The following is a 17,441-nucleotide window of genomic DNA, read 5'->3' as shown; positions in this document are numbered from 1 at the left end:
TCTACCTTTTTCCTTTTCTGTATCCTCACTCCTCTCTTGTATCTGAGTGATATATTAAACTCTTTGGAGTAAAAGACTGTTTATAATGGAAGATGAGGTTTTTAAGTTTGAATCCAAACTTAGCAAAATGTAAGCCTGTACCTTTAAGAACATCATTTAGGTTGAGTGCAAACTTGGCATGTAATGGATGTTTTACTCAAAGCCCACATCATGCCTCCTTATCTACTGCTACTTGATATGCTTTGAAAACATAAACCAGACATAAAAAATGAAAAATTGCATGACTCTAAAATTGCTTTTGGATACTACTCCCAGAAGATAATCTGCACTCATTTAGTTTTAAACTTGTTAAACTCTAGCTTGAAGTGTACTATTAGTTTTGAGCACCTGCCAGTCATTAAGTGCTTTAGTGGCCAATAAACTGTGTCTTTGAAACTTGCTGTTTAATTCACTAATTATTTGATATGATTTTAAAGTAGCAGCCTTAGAAAGAAAAATATTTGTAAATATGAAATAGCTTAATGTGCATAGTTTATATGAGTGACCAAAATTCTGTGTGGGCTGTAAGGCAAGCCTGTCTGTCCATGTGGTTTTATCATTTGGAGTTTTCATAAACAATGAATATTCTGACTTGGTTCACTTTTTTGAGACAGGATCTAGATTTGCAATTTATGCTGGCCTCAAATTCTCTCCAGGTAACACAGAATGGCTTCGGACTTGCAATTCTCCTGCCCTTTCTGCCTTAGCTCTGCAATTATGGATGGGCATGCAGCACTGTGCTTAGTTTTAGCTGATGCTTTAACGGTGGATCATTCATAATTGAATAGAACAGGAACATTCCTGCAGCCTGATTATCAGCACTCCCAAGCCCGTATTTTTTTTTTCCTCTAGCACTCAAAATGGATCTGTGCTCTCCTACACTGAATGTCTGGGTGTTTTTGTTTTGTTTTGCTTTTAAATAGTATGCTACACTTATCTGAACATGGACAACTTGCAATGCCCTAGTCTTGCCTGGCAATAGGTGGTGGATATGTGCACCCTCATCAAGCAGCTGCTTAGCCAGGTACAACAAATGCTTGCTAATTCTTTGAGATCAGCCTTATGGACAAGTTTTAATGTAGGAAGACTTAGAAGAATAGTACTCTCGATTTCCTTTGTCCTTTTAACTGCTCTACTCAGTACGGTGTGTACCACTCGATATTTATTTGTGATCAAAGGAACTTGAATTTATATAATTATACTGTTTTCTTTATGAGTTTCCCAGTTTTAGCTATACAGGCCCCAGTAACAAGAAGGCCAATTATCTTCTTTTTAATACCTTCCAAAGAAATTCAAATTTGTTTAAGAACTTCTAATTTGTTTAAGAACTGCAGGAATACATATAATTGGGAGTAGGTAGGCAAAATTTTGTCTTTAAAATCCAGTACAGTAATAAGTAGCGCATTGAAACTGTTTGGTTTCTGTTTCTACAGATGCACAGTGTGTGAAGAGTGACACGGTTTGTGAGTACTGGTTTGTTCTGCTGTGGCTGTGGGCCCTGTCGGGCTTCCTCATTATAGACCAAGACTACATAGCCTTTGTTCATGTTTCCACGTTAAGCATGCCTTCCACAAGCAAAAACACTATCCCAGCACCCTACGTCTATCAGGAGACCGTCACTAGATGCCCAAATAAGCAACTCACTTATATGAAGACAACTCCAGGCCTCACTTCTGTTCCATCTCTTTGCCTGTTTTGAGCCCTTTCCCATGAAAACACTTTTCTCAGGTCACAGTGACCTGTATGCTGGCTTCCTTTACATTAGTCACTGGGATTAGACCCCTTTACCTGATGGCCCTCTTCTACGTCAGCTCAAGGGCATCTTTGTACCCAACTTGCATGCCATCTTTGTCTCACTAATGAAAGTTTCCTAAAATTAACGGAGTCTCATTTTTGGTACATGGAAGAAATCTGAAAAACTTTTAAGTGCTGGTTCATAAAGAAGTCACTTTAGTGTCTTTCTATGTCGTTGCAGTCTCACAAAGTGAGTGGGGCATCTGAGAAAATCATATTCTAAAAGACTAACCATACAATGGTTAACAAATATTTTCCAAGGTGCACTGGAAGTGTTCCATTCCTTAGCCATGCCTTACCTCTTCTTTGCTCTCTGTATCCTATGTCCTTCTGCATGTATCTTCTCATTACTGTCTCATTCACTTGATCGTTTACACTGCCATCTTTGTGTATTTTTGCAAGTGTTTCTTAAGAACCCAAAACAAGGTTCCCTTCAGGCTCCTTGTCCTGTTGTGTTTTTACTATTGTTTCTTATGCCCAGCAGACACTGAGAATGCACTTACGCACAGTGACTCTCTGGCATTTATTATTCATGATTTAAGTTGGAAAGGTGTCTTTATACTAATACTGGAAAAAAAGAAAACAATGGAAGGTTCATAGAGACCTTTCCCAGGGTTAACGGGCTTGCAAGAATTTTCATAATGGCTACGAGTAACATGTCAATCAAGAACACTGATGAAAAATTCTAGCCTTGTTTACTCTGCTTTCTGAAAGACGTATATACACAGGATAAATATTATATGTTTGGTAGAATTGGTCCTTTTCTAATGACAAGCTGTTGATTAAGAACTTTATCGCCACTTGAAAATTTGCTAGAAAGCTTTCTTTGTGAACTACGATGTGATCAATTTTGGAGACCTGGTGGCACTCAGAGGAAGGATAGCAGGTTACCAAGAAGAGACTTGATACCCTATGAACATATACAGGGGGAGGTAATACCCCTCAGGAACAGTCATAGGGGAGGGGAATAAGGGGGAAATGGGAGGGAGGGAAGAATGGGAGGATACAAGGGATGGGATAACCATTGAGATGTAACAAGAATAAATTAATAAAGTAAAAAAAAAAAAGAAATGACACATTTGTTAGTGTCATGAGACAACTATACTATCCAATTATAAAAAAAAAAGAAAGAAAAAAGAAAATTTGCTAGAAAACAGAAAGTCTGAAGCTCAACGCTGTACTTCCGGAGTTAGACAGAGGTCATGTATTTCCCATGCTTCCTAAACTTGGCAACACAGTTGGGGAAAATCCCACGCACATCACTTTATCACTTCTGTCTCGTGTACATAACCATTAGCCCTACGCTCTGCCTGATACTAGGGAGACTAACTTGTAAAGAGTTGTATCTTCAAGAGAAATGCTTTCCGCGTGTCATTTAAGCACAGCATGTACAGTTTTCTGAGGATTCATCGGCATGAAAGAAGAAAAATGAAATGCAATATAGTTCAAATGATGTAAAAGAACATTATTGTTGCTCATACTGTGTTGCATTCTAGAATTCAATATGTTACTCCAAAGGTCAGAGAATATATCTAAGACATTCCCTAATGTTCTGAGGGAGGATAACAGCACTGGCCAGAAACCAATTCCAACACTCGCTGGTGCCATTTAATCAAAGAAACTTAGATAAGGTAACACTCTGTGTAATGTGTAGGCAAAACATTTCATATTAAAAATTCATTATCTGCTCAAATTAACCAAATGTCTTCATTCATGCTTCTCAGCATCAATTTAACATTTTATTTTAATAGTAATTTTCCACAGAAAAATGGAGATGTGACATCTCATGATCTTACAAGGAGCTTATTTGAAGTTGTTCCCATTAAAGTCTCTGTGCAAGGTACAGCTCACAGGCCCTGTTTTTCAGTCATATTTAGGGACATTTATCCAAAAGTTAGTGTCTGCATTAACAGGGCCCACTAGACTTAGAATCAAATTAACTGGAATATTGTGTTACCATACAAAAAATATTTAAACTTGTTGCTATATCTCAATTAAAATGTTTGACTGTTCCTGAGGGAGATTTCCTCACCCTGTATATGCTCATAGGGTATCAAGTCTCTTCTTAGTAATCTGCTATCCTTCCTCTGAGTGCCACCAAGTCTCCCCCTCCAGGGGACATGGTCAAATATGAGGCACCAGAGTTCGTGTGAACATAGAGGAGGGGAATAAGAGGAAAATGGGAGGGAGGGAAGAATGGAAGGATACAAAGGATGGGATAACCACTGAGATGTAACAAGAATAAATTAATAAAAAATTTTTTAAAAAGATGACAAAAAAAAATAAAATAAATAAAATGTTTGACCCTCCAAACCATTGAGTTTTAAGGCAAAGATGTTGTAGACTTAGCACTGGAAGGACACTTCTTAGTGTGCAGCACCTAGCCTTCTTGAAAAGTGAACGTCACTTAAAATGACTTGGTCTACCCGAGTCAGAATATGTTGATCTAAAAGAGTGATGTAAACACAGACTTTATTGCTTTAAGATTCCATTTTAAATTTCAGTAAGTAAAGTAAAATTCAATATCTGATACCCAGTCTAACTGGATGTGCTATAGACGTTACACAGTTTGCATGCATTCTCTTTAGTAATTTTGTGAGAATTTACTGACGAAAGACTGCTGCTTTAGTATTTCCTTATTTCCTAAAGACATGGAGGAACAGAAACATGACTATTGTGTGGCTGCTTAATAAAAACGTATCGTGTGAATTTCTTGTGGCAATGATTTTATGTCAATGCTGAAATAATTGGAACAAAAATATATGTATTTATACTCTTACTTATACATTCATACGATGTGTCAGACACAACTATTGGATACAAGTCTGAACTGCATCTTTTAGAAGACATTGTAAGCGTATCATAACTGCTTCCTGGGGTGTTGATCCAAGAGCTTTTGCTCCCCTAGGATGCCAGGGCCCAACGCACAGCAATTCCTAGCAAAGGCTTTGTGAAATCAAATGTCCTGCTCCTTAGCATATTCAGTTAAATGTTTCACTGCACTCTCACTGCATTTTCATTTGCTCAGTATTGTTTTTGCCTCTTGCTCTATTTTAGAGTAATGTATCTTTCCAAATCAGTAAATGTTTGTTTTCCTTATTGTACTTATTTTACCACTCACCGGCTTTTATTTATTTGTCACAATTTAGCAGAATTATAATATTTGTATATTATAAAATAGTTTTATAAGATGTTAAGATATTCATGTTACAATTGTAGTCCCTGTTTTCTCCTTATTTAGCAAACAAGTCCACAGGTTTGCTGTTGCTAGTGGACAGTTTCTGAAAGCTGGCTGCTCATTCACACTTCCTCTTTCTCTCTCTCATTCATTAAAAGTCTCCTAAATATAGGCCACATCTTAGCTGTTAGTGCACTTCTCCACCATAGTTGTGCTTCTGATAGATTGAGAGTGTATCTTCTCTGACTTCACTGTTTCATTCTTAAAACTCTTAGATTTTGTAGAAAATAGACAGCTAATCCCTCATCTGGACTAGAGTTTTGGGACAGTCTCAGGTGGAATGAGCAGAGTTTCATTGTAATTAACATCTACTTTTGTGTTACATGTAGGATTTCATTCAAAATAGATGCGAAAAAGAGGGGAAAAAAGGACTGGTAATAGTTTATCCTCTTTGAAAATATTGTTTGTTACTAATGGGCCACACATACTTTGGCCCATGTTATTTTGTGGTACTGGGAATTGAACTCAGTGCTCACACATATTAAGCAGGTTTTGTACACTGACACAGGCAATGTTACTGTTTCTTTAATGCTGAATTTCTAAGATTCCTTGGGAAGCGCTGAAATATCATGTGTTCCTCAAGGCTAGAAGAGGCTAAGGAAATAATTTAAAAAACATTATTGTCGCTAATAGTGGTATATTCTGTAAAGAAAACTATAGGTCATTATATCAGTGACCAATAGTGGTAGTTGTTCTAAGAACCTCACATTGTTTTGTTTTTTTTTTTATGTTGTTTGATTTCCAAAATTGCACAGTATTTATTTGTGCATATTTAGAACATATAGTAACACTTTCTAAGTGTATTATAAAAACCATTAAATACTGGAATATCAGCCTATTCTAAACATACATAATTCATGTAAATTTACCATTCTATATCTCATTATCTATTATTTCTACTTTAAGAATAAATATATGGTGATAGTTTTCTCATTTTATGTGGTGGGATGTCAGTGCTGACCCTGTCGTAACCTCACACATGATCAATTTATTCTAGGTACTGGTCATTTTTCATGATTATTACTATTAGTTGAATATAAATTAAAAAAATAAACACACACGGGATTTTCTAGCCTTCTGTATAAGCCACTAACTCTCTTCATTAATATAAGTAGTAAACATTTAGTGGGCATTATGAATGAATGACCAAGTGTGCTTGTCATTTCTTTATTTCTTATTGAAAATATTTGCCAATAAGTGTGACAGATATTGAATGACCTAACTGAAAAAAATGATACCATCATTTAAAAGCGTGAATTATTAAGTCGCCTGCAATTTAAGGTACGTGTGAAAGGAATCATATGGATTCCAAACTAGCTTCTAGAGTATAAATAAAGACAGGAAGAAAGTTGCAGTGCAGCGAAGCCGTAGGAGGGGTTGGACGGAGCGCAGCAGAAGGTGGTATTTAAGCTGATCATTTTTAACATTTATCATTTATTAAGAATTCAGAAAAATCTGTGAATAGCACATCGGAAGAACTTAGCAGCTTATGCTAAATAGGGAGTCATTGCAAACAACTGTTAATAAGAAATATAAATGACCCGACATAGGCATTGTAAACATAGAACACTTTATGAAGATTATAATGATGTACATGCCAGAGATAATAAAAATTAGCTTTTACACAAACAAAGTGCAGAGAATGATAAACAGATTTAGGGAAACAGATGGTATTTAGTATTCCTAAGGTGAGGGTTCAGGGGTGTTCATGGTGCCTTCTTCTGGTTATCTTCCTTGCTATATCGGGAGTAAGAGAGTTTGTCTTAAACCACCCCTTCCTTTATTGTCAGCTTAACCAAAAGGAACAAGGATTGCTACATTAGAAGTATTTGTATTTAGATATTCACAATATATTTTGGTTTCTAGGCCAGGTTGTCTGTTTGATTCTTGTCTCCACCAGTTAGGTATTCAATTTTGGCTAGATTTACTCAATTTTTCTGTGCCTCAGTTTCCTCATACTCACAGAAAAAATACTTATTAAAATTGTCTCTGATACTGCTGTGAAAATATGTGAGGTACTTGACATACAGAAATACTGTGTACTACTGTTAATTTTGCTTTTATGAATTTAGTTTCTGGAAAGAAATTGAACAAGCAACATCCATCACAAGTTCATGTCAAAGAGGACTTATATGACAACTATTAATTTTTCAGGCTTTGTGAGGAGTGTCCTCTGTGTACTAACCTTCTTCAGTGATGCTCTGAATTATATGCACGTATGTACCTCTGGTTGTATTAATATTCATTTTTGAATTAGGATATTTTAAACACTGAGTTCCCTTTCCCAAGTAGATAAAAACTATTACCTAAGTGAATATTGGGTCACGCTATCAGGATAAATGTCAAAGAGTTCATGCTGTTTGAGGCATGGCAGAATACAGTTTAACGTGCCATTGTTCAGACAGGCATGTCGCTGCCCTGACACCATGGTGTCAGGATGGGTGGAGAAGTAATAGCTCTTTCTCATGAGCATTACAAACAAAAATTAAGATGACCTGTCCTATTATTGCTGATCATTATGCACTAAAATGAAAACCTATCATAAAATAAATATCAAGATGAATCAAGTCAACCGTATCATTAGATATGAATGTTTGTTTACCTTAAATGTTCATGTGTTACCTTAAACACATGCTTCCATGAAGTAAAATATAAAAACAGTGTCTATCATGCTTTCAAACTACCCTCTAAATTCATTCTCTCTTCCCATATATTAGCACAACTCTTGCAATTAATCAGAGAAGTTTATGTAGTAGGATGCTATTGGTGCAGAGACTCATGACTCACAACTGGCCACAGTGCAGAAAATAAGAAAATAAATGCTAAGCCATAAATATGACATTTATATCACTCTCCCATCCATGGCACAGCACCTGCGGTCGCTTGCACAAGACTGGCAGAAAAGCAAGCCAGACAGCAGTCTATCATGGGGCTCATAAACCTCTACCCCTAGCTGAGGAGATTAATAATGGGTTTTGAGGGACAAATAGTCAGTTTCCTATAAAAGTATAGTCCCTGATAGGCCACATTCTAGTGATGGCCTCACACCCAGGAGTATGTCAGGAGCACTAATTGAACTGGAGTTTTAAAACAGTACAGAAAGAGGGGGTAGGAAAGCAGGCAGATCTAGGAAGAGTTAGGGAAAATTGTTTGTGTAGGTGAATATCATGACTGTGCGTTATGCAAAATTCTTAAAGAATTATTTTTAAATTATGTTAATGAAAGAAAAGTCAGTATTTCCTTTCCCTAGGATTCTCATGAACAAGTCACCATGTATTTAGTCATCCCTGTTCCAAAGGCACGGAATGTAGGATATATGTGTGCTTGTATGTGTGTGTTTCCTCAAAAAATGTCCTCAAAATATTTTTATACATTTAAGCTGTTAGTTTTCCCCCATTACGGTCTGGTTATCTCATTAGCAGATCAGACTTTCAGCCTCTCTTAGTGTTAGGTGTCCATAGCCTTGAGTTTAGGCTCTGCTCTTCTCCCTGTCTCCTTTCTGCTCACTGGAATAAAGGCAAGCTAGCGAGAAAAGTAGCAAGCACTGAGTCCCCGAAGCTAAAAAAAACCTTAGGTTTAAGAGTATAAAAGGAGACTGAGAGAAGTCGATCATTTGTCAGGTTTGTGGATGAGAATGTCCCATATTGTCATACACTTTTACGTGAGTGAAAGAAATTAGCTTTTTATCCTGTTCCTTGGTGTTTCATCTACATTCACCAGAGTGACATCATAAACAGGTATTCATTGCCGTCCATTCTTTCCGATACAAAACCAGGACAACATACTTCCTAGAGAAGTTAACAGCACATGGGAAGACGTGTCTAAGACACTCATCCATCCATCATATCATACCCACTGAAAAGATGCTGGTGTGTGTTGATCATAAGCTTTTAGGTGAGCATCTTCACTATCTCTCCCCTGTCTTGTGTGTTTAGTCTTCTAACTCTTAATTTGAGTCACGTTATCTATCTCCATGGTGCCTACAGTGTGGACAGAACAACTGAGTTATACAAAAGGACAGTGCAGCCTTCAAAAGAGTCTTTTAGACAGTTGGGATGGATAGCAATGTCTGTATATGTTCCCAAGTCTTCCTTTTATTATTTTAGGCACTGACAGGCATGCTTACCTACCAGAAGGAAGAATGTCATGAAAAAATAATCCTTTAATTTCCTTCCTTCTTATTTCCTGCTTAAATCTCTACACTCTGAAAGCTATTCTCCTTTGAGTCCAGATTTAATTATTTAGCCCCAGTGTGCTTCAAACTTGTGATCCTCTGGTATCTGTCTCCAATGTGCTGAGATTACAGGCGTACCCTGCCAGGTCCACCATGCCCAGCTGTCTTGAACCTTTCTTTTGTGTCATTTTGGAGGTAGAAGTCTTTTCCTGTGTTCATGGCCTTTATTTTTAATTTTTCTTTATTAATTTATGTTTGTTCATTTTTACATTCCAATTGTAGCCTGACTCCCTCCACGCCTCCCAGTCTGACCCTACCATCCACCTCCTTTATATTGCCTCCCGTCCACCCACCTGTGCACCAACCCTGCCTGGCACATCAAGCTGCATCAGGACTGAGTGTCTCCTCTTTCACTGAGGCAAGACAAGGCATCTCTGCTAGGGAAAAGGGATCCAGAAGGGGGCAACAGAGTCCAAGTCAGAGACAGCCCCTGCTCTAATTGTTAGTGGACCCACTTCAGGACCAAGCAGCCATCAGCTTCATATGTGTAGGTGGCCTAGGACCAGTCCCTACATGCTCTTTGGTTGGTAGTTCAGTCTATTTGAGCCCCCATAGGCCCAGGTTCGTTGACTATCTAGATCTTTTTGTGGTGTCTTTGTCCCCTCCAGCTCCCTTAATCCTTCCCCTAACTCTTCCACAAGACTCCCTGGGTTCTGCCTAATATTTGCCTGTGGGTCTCTGCATATATTTCCATTATCTGCTGGATGAAGTTCCTCAGTTGACAGAAAAGCCAAGTTCCTGTCTGCAAGGATAATGGAGTATCATTAATAGTGTCCAAGGGTTGTGTCTCTCCCATGGGGTGGGTCTCAAATTGGGCCAGTCACTTTTCAGCAGTTACCCCAATCTCTGTTCCATATATTATCCCTGCATATCTCATAGCCAGGACAAAGACTCAATCCCTCAATAAAAAAAAAAGACACAGGCTAACAGAATGGATGCGAAAACAGGATCCATCATTTTGCTGCATACAAGAAACACACTTCAACAAAAAAGATAGACATTATCTCATAGTAAAGGGCTTTAAAAAAGGTTTTGCAAACAAATGAACTCAAGAATAAAGCTGGAGCAGCCATTCTAGTATCTAATAAAATAGACTTTCAACCAAAATTAATCAAAACAAATGGGGAAGGACATTTCATACTCATCAAAGCAAAAACCCACCATATCTATCCATCCATCCATCTATCTATCTATCTATCTATCTATCTATCTATCATCTATCTATCCATCCATTAAATATTATTAGCACAAAAGCTAGGAATTCTTTTTATGAAAATCGTGTGTGTGTGTGTGTGTGTGTGTGTGTGTGTGTGTGTGTGTTGTGTGTGTGTTAAGCAAATTATTAACTATTTTTTTCTTCTAGGACTTTTTTGTTATCATTTCAGTCTTTTACCTCCCTCTATGTCTTATATCTTTTAAATACTGACATTTTTGTTTTTGTTTTTAGATAGCTTCTCTTCACTTCCTTGCTAACATCTCCTCTAATGCAATATGTTGTGTTTTACTAATATGCACCATGAGTTTCTTATTCATCAATTTTAACCTCATTCTAACTCATGGCAGATTGTCATACTGAAAACCATTCCAAACTCCATTTTAAGAGGCTCTATTTAGAGGCCAGAAATATAAAAACTGTATTTCTCAGCCACCTTTACAATACTTGGCACTTGTGGGGTTTCTGAGATGCAAATACACCCAATACAAGCTTCAAGGTCAATGTGAGAAAGAGTTTACATATGTTGTTCATCAAGGCCGCTGTACTTTTAATTTACTAGTGGTGGGTTTGGTATTTAGTCCTTAACTTCATGGATGTCTAAAGGTAAGACAGAGAACACCTGGTTTCAAGTAATTGCTCTAGTATGAATTGGCAGAGTTCTTCATCTGATATGTGTTCTGGCAGCTTTCTCTCTGTATTTCTTCTCCATTTTAGGAGATTAAACAGCTCCACCAGTTGGCTTTCCCCCCTCACTCAGAGCGTTGTTTTTAGAAGCTCTGAGTATAGACTTTCCAGTATGTCTGCTCTAGTTCTGTACGTGCTCTGCAATGCTGCCTGCTGCTTCTCTTTCTACTTTTAATTGTCCTAGCCAAGGTGAATTATAAGGTCTTCAATAAGAACCTTGTCCAGATCAACTCCTCACTCCATTTGTAGCCTGTACTTGTTATTTTCTTCTTGAATCCTTAGGTATAACTGATACAGAGTAATTCACCTTGCCATATCTATAACAATGGTAGAAACAATGAGCTAAAAGCTAAGCATATTGTGTTTCCTTATGTAGGTTTCTGAATTCCCAAGCATTTGATTGATAGCCATGCCTACAGAGCCATGGAATAAATAAGCCCATGAGACAAATTCCTTTATGTCTCTTCTAAATTTTCATGTCTTCCGAGTCCCTCATTGCTCTCATGCTCAGCTCCCTATTTCTTATTTTCATTATTTGTTTTAGGTTCTGATCCTGATTTGCTTTCAGGTTCCTTTTACCTCAGCAGCCTCAGCACTCTTACGATCTACAGAGCAGAGTCTAAAAGTCCCAAGACTTAGACACACAAGATTTAAACATAATGCTCTCCTTGAGCCAGCTTGTTACTGTTTGCTTAGAGTTATCATTGGCCCCTAATGCTGTAACTTTAGCTGTTATAATTGCTGATACTTCTGTGAAAACCCCATCCCTTCCTGTACTCATTTTTCTCTTCTATCTTCCTCTTTTTTTTTATCACATTTCTTGAACTATAAAATGAAACTTAACATTTATCATATACCAAATTATTTATAGACAAAAGTTAATATTCCTTTTAATATGTAGGCGAAATGTATTATTTGAACAAGTTACTGATAATTATATTATCTATGTTAGAGTTTTATAGTTTTTAGGTTGTCCACCATGGAAAAGCTGCTATAAGATATGAGTTTCTTATACAAACCCAGCACTTCTTTTTAAGAATACTGATGGGAAGACAAAAGAACTGAGGAGGGAGGAGTTTTTAAAATAACAAATTGAATATACATTCAATTCTTTGGGTATATAAGCTCTTGGAATATGTAGCATTTGCCTCTTTGAAATATTTAGAGTAGACTTCTCTTCCTAACTGCATGTAATACAAGTACATCTATTTTCCAAAGTGAAGACAAAGTCTCCAAAATATATTATCTTAAAGTTTTCTTTTAATACCAGGTGATGATTTAATTCAAGGACAGATAAACAGATAACTACTGTCACATTATCTTTTTGCAGAGATGGAGAAATTAAGGGAAAGAGAAATGACTTGTTCAAGGTTACAGAGGTAGAGTAGACAATAAAATTACTTTTCTTCAAGAACATTTGTTATTTGCCTTATATAAAAAGTGAAATCAACAGCTTCACATCAGCCACTGATCAGGTACCAGATGGTAGAAACTTTCCGATGCTACCACCTAGGGCTATGTTCAAACCAATGAAAGGCCTGTATCTCATTATCCGTCCCCTGAGCGCTCCCTTCTCCCACATGGCACTGTCCTTTTCAAGTAGAAAAGTGACATTATTTTAAAAAACTGCCCTTGTTTTAGATAACCAAAAGATTTGATAATTTAAACAGGTTTGTCCTTTTAGTTTTTCTTTTTATCTTCCACGGCATTATTAAGCTCATATCCAATACTATTGCAACAGAAATTAACAACGAAATGCCACAAATCAAACTATAAAACATCACCCCCAAATCTTGCTTCAGAATCAACGGTTATGTGATCAAAGTACATCAAATAACGTATAGAATATTCATCTGAATTTTCAGTCTAAGCAAACAACATTTTTACTGTGAGTATGGCCCAAATAATTGAATGATATATACTCTAACAACTCTATGGATGAATAAATGATAGCTTAAAGTATTTTTGCGTAGATGAAATTACAAGAATCTGCAAGTTGCTCAGGAAGATGTGTTATGATGTCCATGAAGCCATCTATTCAAAACAACAATGTCCTGTAATCATTTTAAGTTTGAAAATCTGTGTGTAACAAAAGGAAAGGTTACTATTGTTCAAAATGGGATTGTATTATGCTTTGCTCGTATGAAAGAATTTAGCAAAATGAAAATTTTGTCTGTCCCTGCTATAGCAAAAGAACAAATGAAATTGATCTGAAATAGTTTTCTGATTTTTCCAAGTAGCAAAACCTACTCATCCTAGTTGTAAAACAGCCTGGTATGTAAGTTTCAGAATCAGCAGTTTGTTTTCTGAATGAAAAACTCAGAACTGGTGTGTACTTACCTACACCAGTCTCCATCTGGTAACTCTGTAAAAGAAATGTGCATCTGATCATAAGAATGTTTCATACAAATTTGTAATTAAAAACTAATATACATATGAAAGAAATATGTATACATTTATGTATAATTTATTGAAAATAAAATACTTTATACAATATATTCTATTCGTGAATTCCCCAACCCCTACTTCTCCCATGTAGGACTGAGTGTTCCAAAGTCTCTTTACTCTTTGAACATTGTCCAGTCATGAACTTTATGTCATTTCTCTCCTTCAAGAGGGAGCTTCTCTGATGACGGCTGAGCAAGGTACTGGTCTATGGTAATCACAGAATACCTTAGGATTCATTTTCTTGTTATGTTCCTTGAGCAGAACAAGAGTATTTGGGGTTCCCTTAGGCCTGTGGCCTTTCTAGTCTCAGGGCCGTGGCCACCTGAGCAGTCATCTCATGGTGTGGGCCTTAAATCCAGTCAGGTGGTGCTTAGATATTCCCACAATGTTTGTGCCGCCATCACACCATCATATTGTATATTCGAGTCATTGTTGTAGGTTGTAGGATTAGAATCAGAGTTGTTATTCTTTCTCTACCTTTCAGAAATCATAAACCTAGTCATCAGGGATGAAGGAGTCACCAGCTCAACTGTCATGTTTGGTTAGATGTGTTTGGGTTATCTTCAGCAATGTGTCCTTACTATCAGTTTGTACAGTTTTGCCAGTAGCCTTGGCAGTGGCGTGAGATGCCTGATGGTTTCCATGGAGCCTCTATGGCCAACTGCTCAACTAGATGTAATTCCTGGCACTGGAGGTTTTACTTGGAGGTGAAAGATGTTACACTGGGGTTTTCTCTCCCAATTATTTGGTAATTCCATATAGATTTCTTTCATATATGTATATATTGTAAGAAACTTCTACACGAGTTCATTTGCATATGACCTCTCAAATGGACTTAGTGTTAGTTGTTCTTCCCCATGTTCCATACTTCGCATTTAATCCTCTCACTCTAGTCTACCCTAATATCCCCATAAATATATATTTTATTAACCCTTCCTTGGGAGATCAACATTTTACCTAAGTCACTTTCTCTTTACCTAAATTCTCTGGTTATTCAGAGAGTAGCATGGCTATCAAAGGCTTAAAAGCCAATATCCATATATAAGAGAATACACACCATATTTATCTTTGGGGGTCTAGGTTACCTGACTCAGGATGGTTATTTTCTACCACAATCCATTTACCTGTGAGTTTTATAGTTTCATTTTTCTCTTAACAGGTGAATAATATTCTATTGTGCAAATGTACCACATTTTATCTGTTTACCCATTAATGGTCATTTAGATTCATTTTAGTTCCTGACTATTATGAGTTAAAAAAAAAACCAAAGAATATGGATGAGCAAGTTCCTTTGTAGTAGAATTTGGCATCCTTTGGGTATATGCTCAAAAGTGGTACAGTCTGATCTTGAGGTAGGTCTATGTTCAGCTTCCTGATTAACTGTCATCCAGTAAAAGTTTATGTTTGACCAGCAGTGAATGAGTGTTTTCCTTATGCTACATCTTCACCAGCATTAGATGTCATTTAATGGACTGCTATAAGATGAATTCTCAGAACAGTTTTGATTTGAATTTCCCCAATGCCTAAGTATGTGAGCCATTTCTTTAAGTGGTTCTCAGCCGTTTGTGTTTATCTTTAGAGAGCTCTGTGTTTAATTCTGTGTTCCGTTTTTAAGTGGTTGCTTTCTTGACGTTGTTTTTTTTTTTTTTAGTTGTTTATATATTTTAGATACTAGCTCTCCATTGGGTGTGTAAATGGTACAGATAGTTACCCTTCTATAGCCTGCAGCTTGGTCAAAAAGGTAATGTTCTTTGCTATATGGAACTTCCAGTTTCATGAAGTTCTTTTATTAATTGTCCACATTAGTGTTTATGATATTGTCATTCTCTTCAAAAGTCTTTTGTTGTTGTTGTTGTTGTTGTGCCAATGAGTTAAAGACTATTCCCTAAGTTCTTTTCTATTGGATTCAGAGCATCTGTCTGTATGTTGAGGTCCTTAATTTTCTCTAATTATAAATAGACTATTTAAAATTTATCTTATTTCAAGGGCAATGAAAGAAATGGCATGTTATCTCTCTTATTTTAAAAATTAATTTATTTTTCAAAATGGATCCACTTTATATCTTGTCACTTCTAATATATACATATAACCTCAAGTCACATAGACACAGTAAGGATGATAGGATTACAGTACCCTTTATATTTATACTTTTATCTCTATCCATAGAGATTTGTACATCTAACGCACTTTAACATTGATGAATATAAATTGGTCACCGAGGAAAGAACACAAACCCCTGTAATTCAAAATATAAGTGTTTCTACCTTTAAATGTTTGTTTTATGAAACCAATAAAAGCAATAAAATGGAACATCCAGGGAGCTGACATTATGTTCTTAGCCCAAGGTAATTCAATCTAGATACCAAAAGATTTAGAATTTAAGCTAACAATTTTACTAATTGTTTTGTGGACACTGCTCCTATGAATTATGCTATATAGCCATAGGTAATATTTTAACTCAGCAGTTATTCCAAAAGTGAAGTTATTTTGTTGTACTTTTCCCTTTTCTTTTTGAAAATGTTTGTGGGAAATTTTTTTATTTAATGGGTATCTGTGTGCATTTCTGACTTCGTACTTAAAGTTAATTGTGTTTTATTTAAAGGCCAAGTAATTGGATTTATATCTGCAAATTTATGCTATATTTTAAAATTATATTTTCATTAATTCTCTGAGAATTCCATACATGTATACAATATACTAAATGGTGTTCTAGAAGCTGAGACACAGAGTGAGTGACTGGTTACAATTTGGGAAAGAAAGGAAACAGGGAAAATGCATCACTTCCTCACTGCTTCTCTTGTTACCAAATTGACTTGTTACTAAACACCTTGACATGTGAATCTTAATATTCATAGCAAGGGAAATTATTGTACTTCCAGAAACCTTTGTTTTTTAGAACTCAGTGATGCATGGACGGTGGGGGCAAGGTTTTGGTCAGCAGATGGGAAACAGTTGTTCTGTATTGACTGTTAAAGACCCAATGCTATGGTTTGAGTGTATCCCCCTCCAAAAAACCTATGCAGGAACATAAACTCCAGGTAAGGAGGAGGTTGCCAGAGGGACTCACCCTCACACGTGGACAGTGGTTTTTGTTTTTTGTTTGTTTGTTTGTTTTGGTTTTATGGTTTTTTGAGACAGAGGTTCTCTGTGTTAGCCTTGGCTGTCTTGGACTCATTTTGTAAACCAGGCTGGCCTCGAACTCACAGCAATCCACCTGCCTCTGCCTCCTGTGTGCTGGGATTAAAGGAGTGCACCACCATGCCTGGCTTTAGATAGTGTTTTTAAAAAGGCATGTGGCTGAGTTCATGCCTATTGGTTTCTACTTGTGACCTTGCCGCTCTACTTTCTAACACAACAGTAGCAACAGTAGCAAGATACTATGCATATGACAGTGATCTTGGGCTTCCAGTCTCCAGAACTGTGAAAAATAAATCTCTATTTTTTATTAGACGACCTAGCCTCTGCTGTTCTAGAGACAGCCATCAAAACTGAATCTCCTGTGACGTGTAGCTGAGGCACAGAAGAGCCAGGATGGCAGGACTTGTATGCACACTTCAAAATAATGAAAACTGGTTATTGGGAAAGTGTCATGTACTCACAGCTCGCTCTACAAGATTCTTCTAATCTTATTTGTACAAGTACAGGCAAAAATGCACTAACAACACATATTGTCTCGTTCTTTGGTTACGATTTAGTATTGATTACTGTGCAGGCGGGCTGACATGAATCCCAGAATGGGTTTAATTACAAGTATATACTGGGAAGTAAGTGACAGGGTGAGTAAGATA

The 17,441-nt window shown here is 36.8% G+C and overlaps 1 pseudogene across 1 annotated transcript in view; it reads left to right on the top strand.

Annotated features, from left to right (window-relative positions):
• Positions 1-17,441, top strand: part of LOC311596311 (DNA-directed RNA polymerase II subunit GRINL1A-like) — a 123,578-nt pseudogene that overhangs the window by 31,461 nt on the left and 74,676 nt on the right. Inside the window, exons 3-4 of the transcript XR_014783624.1 lie at positions 7,226-7,287; positions 8,847-8,965. The product of XR_014783624.1 is annotated as a DNA-directed RNA polymerase II subunit GRINL1A-like (transcript). The remainder of the gene's footprint in view (positions 1-7,225; positions 7,288-8,846; positions 8,966-17,441) is intronic.

The sequence above is a fragment of the Acomys minous genome, assembly GCF_964271855.1.
Source record: "Acomys minous genome assembly, chromosome: 4".
NCBI lineage: Eukaryota > Metazoa > Chordata > Mammalia > Rodentia > Muridae > Acomys > Acomys minous.
The sequence above is the reverse complement of the archived record's forward strand: the minus strand, read 5'-3'. Positions and strand labels throughout refer to the sequence as shown.